This window comes from Hippopotamus amphibius, chromosome 2 (assembly GCF_030028045.1).
Source record: "Hippopotamus amphibius kiboko isolate mHipAmp2 chromosome 2, mHipAmp2.hap2, whole genome shotgun sequence".
Lineage (NCBI taxonomy): Eukaryota > Metazoa > Chordata > Mammalia > Artiodactyla > Hippopotamidae > Hippopotamus > Hippopotamus amphibius.
In genome coordinates, this window is record NC_080187.1 from 43,337,061 (window position 1) to 43,346,982 (window position 9,922).

Consider the following 9,922-nt stretch of genomic DNA (forward strand, 5'->3'; position numbering starts at 1 on the left):
TAACTAAAAAAAGTCATCGCAAGGACTCTACTGATTTGGAAAAAAAAAATGTGCAGGGAATATTTCAGTGTTTGCAGTTTAAGTAAACATTGAAAGAGGCTTTCTTTCTCTCCTGTGTAATTGAAGTGCGAGAGGCTGTCCACTTCCAAACAAGGCTTATCTTTATGGGGAGCTGCTTCCTTTGACGACAAGCTTTGAAGGTCTCAGGTGTTGATATGGACAGAAGACATCTCTTCTCATGGGATAAGGCCATGAAAGTAGTCTGTCTTCATGGTTCTTTACTCACTCTCTGGAAAGTTCTGCAACTTGCCTTGAATTGCAGTTCTTTGCACTCTGGACTTCAGCTCTTTTGTTGCTTTCTCTTTGATGATTTCTAAGTCTTTGAAGACTTACTAGCAAATATTCTAAGAAATGAGGAGGTTCAGGAACTTCCTTGATTGTGGCTTCCTGTCCAGTATGTCTAATGCCTCAAGAAATGGTTGAGAGACATCATGTAATATGGTGGAACCTACATCAGACTCAATAACTTTTATGATCTTTTCCTTATGATCATTTGCCCTGTTGAAACATATAGACGCAAGACAGATATGTTACTTTCTTTAATCTTCTTCAGTTTGTCCTATCATGTCTCATTTTATGTTTCAGGCAAGCATTTACTCTCCTTTTAATGTTTATGACTTCACATGATGCATTTTTCTCTGGTTTAAATATCATATATAGTAATACCAATGGGAATTAAAATAAGCCTAAGTAAACCACTGAACCATCCTGCTTAAGAAGATAGTATTTTCACAATAGAATCAATTGGTCTACCCTATACAAATGAATCCCTGTTACTGACCATACAGTAAGAGGAGTGGTTGATTATTAATTTCTCCAGAGCATCACAATGTAGCATATCTTTGGATTTTGTTTTTAAATCAGCAAATAAATAGAAAAACAATATTAATAGCTGGTTTTCTCAAAAGAAACTTGTATCATAATGTTTATTGCAGCACTATTTACAATAGCCAGGACATGGAAGCAACCTAAATGCCCATCAACAAATGAATGGATACAGAAGATGTGGCATATATATACAATGGAATATTACTCAGCTATAAAAAGGGATGAGATGGAGCTATATGTCATGAGGTGGATAGAACTACAATCTGTCATACAGAGTGAAGTAAGTCAGAAAGAGAAGGACAAATATTGTATGCTAACTCACATATACGGAATCTAAAAATGGTACTGATGAACTCAGTGACAAGAGCAAGGATGCAGATACAGAGAATGGACTGGAGAACTCGAGGTATGGGAGGGGGCAGGGGGTGAAGGGGAAACTGAGATGAAGTGAGAGAGTAGCACAGACATATATATACTACCAACTGTAAAATAGTCAGTGGGAAGTTGTTGTATAACAAAGGGAGTCCAACTCGAGGATGGAAGATGCCTTAGAGGACTGGGGCGGGGAGGGTGGGGGGAACTCGAGGCGGGGGGAGTCAAGGAAGGGAGGGAATACGGGGATATGTGTATAAAAACAGATGATTGAACCTGGTGTACCCCCAAAAAATAAAAAAAAAATAGCTGGTTTTCTTAATTTAAAAATCATAAATTGAGCATTTGTATACTTGCAAATGGAAGTATTATCTAATAATGAAAATGCTTACCTGGTGAAGCAACAGTTTTCCTCTCGTTGGATAGGATCTTTATAGATAGTGACTGGATGATCAAATGTTAGCATTACATTACACAAGTAGGATGGTGAAAGCACTTACCTTCTCACTAATTCAGTATTATACAAAATTTTATGGCATAAAAGAGCGTTTTAAACAGAATGTTTGCTCTGCTGTTTCAAGCAGCCTAATTGAAGGAAAAAATAGGAAGATACTAGTTCTGCCAAAATTTACATCAGAGAGCACATATTCTGAATTATTATCAATTGGATTAGTAAAAACAAATTATTAAAATATTTGTCTGATGAAATCTATTTTTCCTACCAATTTCCTCTGAATCTTCCCTGTAAAGTAAAGCTAGTAATATCTATAAAAATATGCACCATGGCTAGGTAAGTAAAATTTTCAAGATACCAAGAACACTCTACATAATTCATGAAGTATCACATGTCATACTCAGGCATGTCAAATTCAAACTTTCGTGTGTATTAATGATTCATTTTTTTACTTACAGTCACTGTATGAAATTTTATTTTCATTTGAAAAAAAATGTAAAATTAGTTTAGAGGAGAAACCAAGATGCCCAGAAATGGGATGGACATAAAACATTCCCTTTGATAATTTGTTTCACTATTTTGCATTAAAGGTTTGCAGTGCAGTTGCCTGGAAAATTAAATTACTTGGGAAATTTTCACCCAAATGAGTGAAGAAAGCAGAAGTTTACTGTAATAATAAAAACTATTGTTCCTACACTTTAAATTGCTCTGTACTTTTTTCAAACCCAATTTTCCAGGGCTGAGGTTTCAAGGACAACCGAACTGATGTAACTCCCTCCAGATTTGCTTTCTGAAGCTCATCTGCCTGCAGCCTATTCCTAGTCAGGCTGGTCTGTCATTGTCACATACACACTCAGCATAGCCGCTAACAGCTCCATGTGTGTTTCTCCCTCTCCTGCAGTACATTTCCTCTCCCTTCCACTTATTCACATTTTGGAGGAAGGAGCTAAAACTGTGTGGCTCCTCTAATACAGTTCTGTCATGTGAAAATTGAGAACCTGTAGCCTAGCAGAACTGTTTGGAGACTCACCCAATAAGATAGTGTAAACCACTTCTTCTCTATGCACATAGCATTCATTTATCTACCTCTCACATGAATTCCATCAAAAACAAAGGCCTTCCACATCTTTGCCAGTACTTGCTACTGTCAGCCCTTTTGATTTTAACCTTTCTAGTGGGTGTGTAGTGGTATCTCATTATGGTTTTAATTTGCATTTCCCTAGTGAATAATAATATTGATCATCTATTCATCTGCTTATTTGCAAGCTGTTGTATCTTCTTTGGTGAAATGTTATTCAAATATTTTGCCCATTTTCTTTCTGTTGGGTCGTTGTCTTATTATTGAGTTACCAGTGTTTAACATATATTTTGGATACAGTTCTTTATCAAGTTTGTGTTTTGCAGATGTTTTCTCCCATTCTATCTTTTGTTGGTTCATTTTTTTATTTTTTATTTTTTTGTGGCCCCATGGCATGGCACGTGGGATCCTAGTGCCCTAGACCAGGGATGAACTTGTGCCTCCTGCAATGGAAGCATGGAGTTCTAACCACTGGACTGCCAGGGAATCCCCTGTCAGTTCATTTTTTCAAATGTCCTTTGAAAAACAACAGTTTTCAGTTTTGATGAACTCCAGTTTGTCAATTTTTTCTTTTATGGAGAATGCTTTTGGTGTCATATCTAAGAAAATTTTGCCTAACCCAAGAATGCAAAGATTTTCATATTTGTTTTCTTCTAGATTTTTAGTAGGTCTATAATCTGTCTTGAGTAAGTTTTTGTATATGGTATGAGGAAAAGGGCTAGGTTTTTGGATTGGTTTTTTTTTTTTTTACATTTAGATGTGCAGTTTTCCCAAGCACCATTTGTTAAAAAGATGATTCTTATCCTATTGGATTACCTTGGAACATTTATCAAAAATATATTGGCTATATAGGGGCTTCCCTGGTGCCGCAGTGGTTAAGAATCCACCTGCTAGTGCAGGGGACGAAAGTTCGAGCCCTGGTTCGGGAAGATCCCGCATGCTGTGGAGCAACTAAGCCGTGTGCCACAACTACTGACCCCATGTGCTGCAACTACTGAAGCCCGTGAGCACAGAGCCTGTGCTCCGCAACAAGAGAAGCCACTGCAATGAGAAGCCCGTGCACCACAATGAAGAGTAGCCCCTGTTCTCCACAACTGTAGAAAGTCCGCACGCAGCAAGGAAGACTCAACACAGCCAATAAATAAATAAATAAATTTAAATATATATATAGGCTATATAAATTCCGGTGGTGCAGTGGTTAGGACTTGGCACTTTCACCGCCAGGGGCCCAGTTCAATCCTTGGTCAGGGAACTAAGATCCCTCAATACTTGCAGTGCAGGCCCCTGCCTCCCAAAATGCCATATATGTAAAGTTTATTTCCAGACTCTCTATTCTGTCCCATTGATTATGCCTATCCTTATGCTAATACCACATTGTCTTGATTACTGAAGCTTTACAGTAAGTTTTAAGTCAAATATGTGTGTCCTCTGACTTTGTTTTTTTTTTCAAAGTGTTTTCAGCTGCTCTAGGCCCTTTGCATTTCTCTGACTTTTAGCATCTGCTTGTCAATTTCTACCAAATAAAGAAAAAAAAAAACCTGCTGGGATTTTGATAAGGAAAGCCTTGAATAGACAGGTTAACTTGGAGGGAATTTCCAACTTAACAATATTAAGTCTTTCCAATCGAGGAATATGAGATAAGTCCCTATTTATTTGTCTCCATTAATTTTTGTCAACAATTATTTATGGTTTTCCTATACAAGTCCTGCACGTCTTTGTTATTTCTAAGTATTTTCATCTTTTTGATAGTGTCATGAATGAAATTGTTTCCTTAATTTCATTTTTGGATTGTTCATTTTAGCTTATAGAAATAAAAGCTGATTTTTGTATATTCATCTTGCATACTCTGGACCTTGCTAACCTAGATTATTAGTTCTAATAGGGTTTTTTTTTTTGTACATTCCTTAGGCTCTTCTATATACAAGACCATGTCATCACAAATAAGACAGTTTTATTTCTTTCTTTCCAATTTACATGCCTCTAGTATCTTTATTTCTTACTGCATTGGCTAGAATCTCCAATACAATCTTGACTAGAAGTGATGAGAGTTAATATTCCTGTCTTCTTCCTGATATTATGGGGAAAGAATTCAGTCTTTCACCACTAAGTATAATGTTAATTGTAAGTTTTTCAGAGATGCCCTTTATCAAGTTGAGGAAATTTGTTGAGAGTTTTTATTATAATAGCTATTAAATTTGGCCAGATGCTTTTCCTGTATTTATTGAGATGATAACATAGTTTCTGTCCATTACTCTATATTAATATAGTGCATTATGTTAATTGATTTTCAGACATTTAACTAATCTTATATTTCTAGGATAAACTCCACTTGGTCATGACGTATAGTGGCTTTTATATGGTGCTGAGACCCATTTACCTTGTTAGGATATTTTGTTAAGGATTCTTCCATCTATATTCACAACAGATATTGGTCCATACTTTTATAATGTGTTTGTATATTTACAATATTGTATGTGTGTACCTTAAGATATACTCTCTCATGGAACTTACAGTCCTGTTGGAAAGTCAGAAATAATAAAAGAACAAATTTTTTAACATACACAATTATAATTGTGATTGTTCTAAAAGAAATAATGTTATATGATTTTTTAAAGTAAAAGAACCAAATGGAGAGGGGTAGGGGGACACACTTAAGAGGGTAGTAAGGAAGACCTCTCCAAAGAAGTGACATTCAAGCTGAAACCTAAAGAATGAGCCAGCTGGAAAAAGGAGAGGGGCTGTGGGAGGTTTCAGACAGAGGTGACAACAGGTGCAGAGACTCCAGTCAGGAAAAACTTTGATGAATTAGAGAAACTGAAAAAGGTGTCTTTGAGCCACTGAAGAGAAAGAAGAGAAGAGCAGAGGAGAGGAGAAGAGAAGAGAAGAGTGGAGAAGAGAAGAGAAGAGAAGAGAAGAGAAGAGACATGAATGACTAATGAATTGAGTGAAAAAGAGGACATAGGACTGAAGAGTAAAATGCTCTGCTTCATATTCAAAAGGTATTGAATTCAGCCTTGAGCAAAATGAAAATGCGAATTAAAGAAGCCAAGTAGTTGCCGGGATGGAAAGATATTTATTTCTAATCCTGTTTTCTGTCCCTTGGTAGGTTCTTAGAAGCTGAGGATGAAGATACACTCACAAACCTCAAGATTCACCTGGTTAAATGGGACTTCGGGGATCTTCACACATCTTATACGCCAAAACCCAAAGAAGAGAAGCCTGCCCACTGCAATTTGTTGGAAGTACTTGTATAAATAACTTAGTGTGGCTTTTATTCTTTGATACTTATACGGGTTTTTCTGACATTCACAAAGTTACATGCCCATTCAATCTGTAAAACTGAAAGAGAAATATTACTCAAGAAAGTATTCAAAGGCCCATGTCAAAAACTGCAACATAATAAGACGAGTGAAAAATGGCTCAGTCCTACGTATTCTAAGCATTCTGAGAAGCATGGGTACATTTTAAAAGTCGTTGCTGTTCTAATTCTCTGTGTATCCATGGCTTTAAAAAAATTTTACTGATTTCTTTGATAAAGAGTTTAGCAAATGCAGAAATTGAATCTTAATTTCAGAATGCTTTGATTGCTTCTAATCGCCTGTTGTTTTTTTCACATGTCTGAGTTTAATATCACAGAAAGCTTTTGAATCATTAGCTCTGGAAACATAGGCCCATCACTTAATCACACAATAAGTAAATCACAGGCATGGAGGCCAGCCAAGGAACCTGACCTGGAATTTCTTTTCTAAGACTCAACTGGGAAATTTCATTTGTCTTCAGCCATGAAAATCATTTTTCATCTTAGTGGAAATTCTCAGGATGCCCTCACAACTATAAATTTCCAGTTTCAGATGGAATTCATTGCCCCATCCACAACTGAACATTCTAGGGAATGGAAGAAACTTTGAGTTATATTCACTTTCTGAAACATCAAGAGACTCTTGAAGGTCTTGAGACAGGAGGGAAAGGGGCAAGATACAAATGCTAGATGATGAAGAACGGGAGCAGTGGTTGGGATGTGATGAAGACTGACCAGAACCAGTGGCAACCAAGGGGGCTTTGAGAATAGTCCAGGCATTGACCTTTAGCTCATTATCCCTTCATTGTAATGCTAAAAATCACGCCCCCTGACACCTGACGGTCCCCAGGAGGACCGTAAAAGGCCAGAAAGTGGTCAGTGGTCCAATTGCTTGGAAATCCCCACTCTACTCTGAAATAGCAAAAATATTCCTCCCACTCGTTAGCCTATGAAATTAGCCCATGAAAACCTATGGCCCCATGTCCTGGGGCGGCTGTCACTTCCTGAGATGTCCACATTCTGCCAATGGGATGTGTATCTCTAAATAAACTTGCTTTCCCTTTACTCTGGCTTGCTTCTGAACTCTTCCCTGCCCAAAGTCAAGAACCCTCATTTGGCGGTCCATCGTAAGGACTCCTGTGTGGAGTCCCAGGACATGACATTTTCCTCTACTGCAACAGTCTCTTCTTGCCAACCTCCTCTCCTCCCCCTCCTCCTCCCCCCCCCCAGCCCCCCAGCAACAGTAACGGTGTAATGCAGAGGGAGCCTTAAAATGACATGTACTAAAGGCTGTGGTTAGCCCTTAGCTTAAGAACACAAACTTTGGAATTAGACCTGGCTTCAGGACTTTCCGTTTTTAGTTGTATATCATAGGGAAAGTTATTTACTCTCTCTGAGTCTCCATTTCTTCATATGAAGAGTGGAGGAAACAGGGAATTCCTTGGCGATCCAATGGTTAGGACTCATACTTCCACTGGAGGGGGCATCTGTTCGATACCTGGTTGGGGAATCGAGATCCAGCATGCTGTGCGGCATGGCACCCCCCCCCCCCAAAAAAAAAGAATGAAGGAAATAATCTCAATCTCAAATGGCTGTTATAAGAATCAAACAAGATAATATATATAAAGCACATAGCCAAGTTCTCAGCACATGGTAAGTGCACATGAAATGGTAGCTTTCTATTTCTTTTTCCTTTTTTTTAAATTAAAGTATATTTGATTTACAATGTTGTGTTAGTTTCTGGTGTACAGCAAAGTGATTCAGTTATACATATATGTATATTCTTTTTCAGATTTTTTTCCATTAGAGTTTATTACAGGATATTGAGTATAGTTCCCTGTGCTATACAGTAGGTTCTTGTTGTTTATCTATTTTATATATAAAATGTATCTGCTAATCCCAAACTCCTAATTTATCTCCTCCCCCTTTCCACTCTGGTAATTGTAAATTTGTTTTCTATGTCTGTGAGGCTGTTTCTGTTTTGTATTAAGTTCATTTGTATTATATTTTAGATTCCACATATAAGTGATATCATATGATGTTTCTCTTTCTCTGTCTGACTTACTTCATTTAGTATGATAATCTCTAGGTCCTTTGTTGTTCCTGTTTCTATGTTCTGTCTGCCAATTGTTCTACACACTCAACCATCAATGGAAATCTTTGAATCTTATCAGTGGAAAGGAGTTTTAAAATTCCGTTACTCAATCCGTTTAATTTACAGGGAAGGAAACTCATCTGTCTATAAAATATCTGAGGACACACACTTGTCCAAAGTTGTGCTGAATGACACAGCTAAAGTCTCTTGATTTTCAGGCCAGAGTTCAATTCTGGTCAAAATGCTCAAGTATTTTGTTTATTCTTCAGTATGTGCAGAATTATTCCTCCTGCTTTCATATTTTTCTGATCACTTAAAATTGTAGTTCTAGCTTGCTATTATGTGAGCCTTAGGCTAATGAATCTGAAAAAATCTGAAAACAGTGCAAAATAATTAGAAGATGTAAACCCTAATTGGAAGAGAAATATTTTGAAAATGGTACAAAAAGAATACAAAATAATTAGAAGAAATGTATATGCAGGGCTTCCCTGGTGGTGCAGTGGTTAAGAATCCGCCTACCAATGCAGGGGACACAGGTTCAAGCCCTGGTCCAGGAAGATCCCACATGCCGCAGAGCAACTGAGCTGGTGAGCCACAACTACTGAGCCCACGCACCACAACTACCAAAAACCCGTGCTCCGCAGCAAGAGAAGCCACCAGAAAAAGAAGCCTGCACACTGCAATGAAGAGTAGCCCCCACTCTCCGCAACTACAGAAAGCCTGTGAATAGCAACGAAGACCCAATGTAGCCAAAAAAATAAATATTTTTTTAATTATTAAAAAAAGAAATACATATGCAAGGAAATATTGTAGGAGAATAATGACTTTGTTATAAATGATGATAGTTTTTAATTTTCTAAAGGACTTTTTCCTAGGAAAAATGATGTTTAATGCAAAGTTTATTATATACTCTTCATGCATGTATGTTTAAATTACTAAAATTTTTAAAGTTTTTTTTCTTTTTCCTAAATATTTCAGCTATACAAGAGTGACATTTTTGGAGAAGAGAGGGAGGAGAGAGAGACCTGGTGCTATTTCTCCCCTGAGACAGGAGGGAGTTTACCAAGAAACAGAAGATGGATGCCACATTGTTGCGTGGTAGGTACCACGGTTCCATGGCCAGAAGGACTTCATTGAAGTCCAAAGCAAAAGAGGGAATTCAGTAAGTGATTCTTGCTGATAGCTACAACACTGAGCTGGGAGTTGAGAAGTAGCAGTCTTCTCTCGTGCCAGTTTGGCATCGCCTCAGCTTTGTTCTCTTGGGCCTCCAGCCCATAGTGTCACCAACTCATCCCTGACCTGGGAAGGTATAGTCCTGGAAATTTACTGAATACATGAGAACAGTACTAGTACTGCTTGGTTACTTGGATCAAACTAAGTATTATAAGATGAAGTAAGATTCCTTTTATTCTTATTTGTATAAGCAAAACATGCTTACTACAAATAATTCAAATAATATGAAAAACCAAATCCTCTTTACCCACAGTATGTGGTATTTTGCTTTGTTTTTTTTCACTTGACCATATGTCTTAAAGCTGTTTTATAAGGTAAATATAAATCTACCTCATTTTTTTCAATCATCATATAGCATTCCACAATAAAAATGTACCATATTTCATCTAACCATTCTCTAATGGAGAGAAATTTCTTTTTCCAATTTTTCTTTATTATAAATGAAGCTTCAATGACTAGCCATGTTTATTTTATGAACATCTGTGAATATTTCAGAAGAATCGG

General features: G+C 37.3%; 1 long non-coding RNA gene across 3 annotated transcripts in view; it reads left to right on the top strand.

Moving 5' to 3' along the window:
- Positions 1-9,506, top strand: part of LOC130843914 (uncharacterized) — an 88,023-nt gene extending 78,517 nt beyond the window's left edge. For 2 of the 3 annotated variants that reach the window (XR_009051100.1, XR_009051098.1), the window contains exon 5: positions 5,899-6,343. This is a non-coding gene — a long non-coding RNA (uncharacterized LOC130843914). Of the gene's footprint in view, positions 1-5,898; positions 6,344-9,163 lie in introns of those variants that run through there. The other variant, XR_009051099.1, reaches the window with a different exon arrangement.
- Positions 9,507-9,922: the final 416 nt, after the last annotated feature.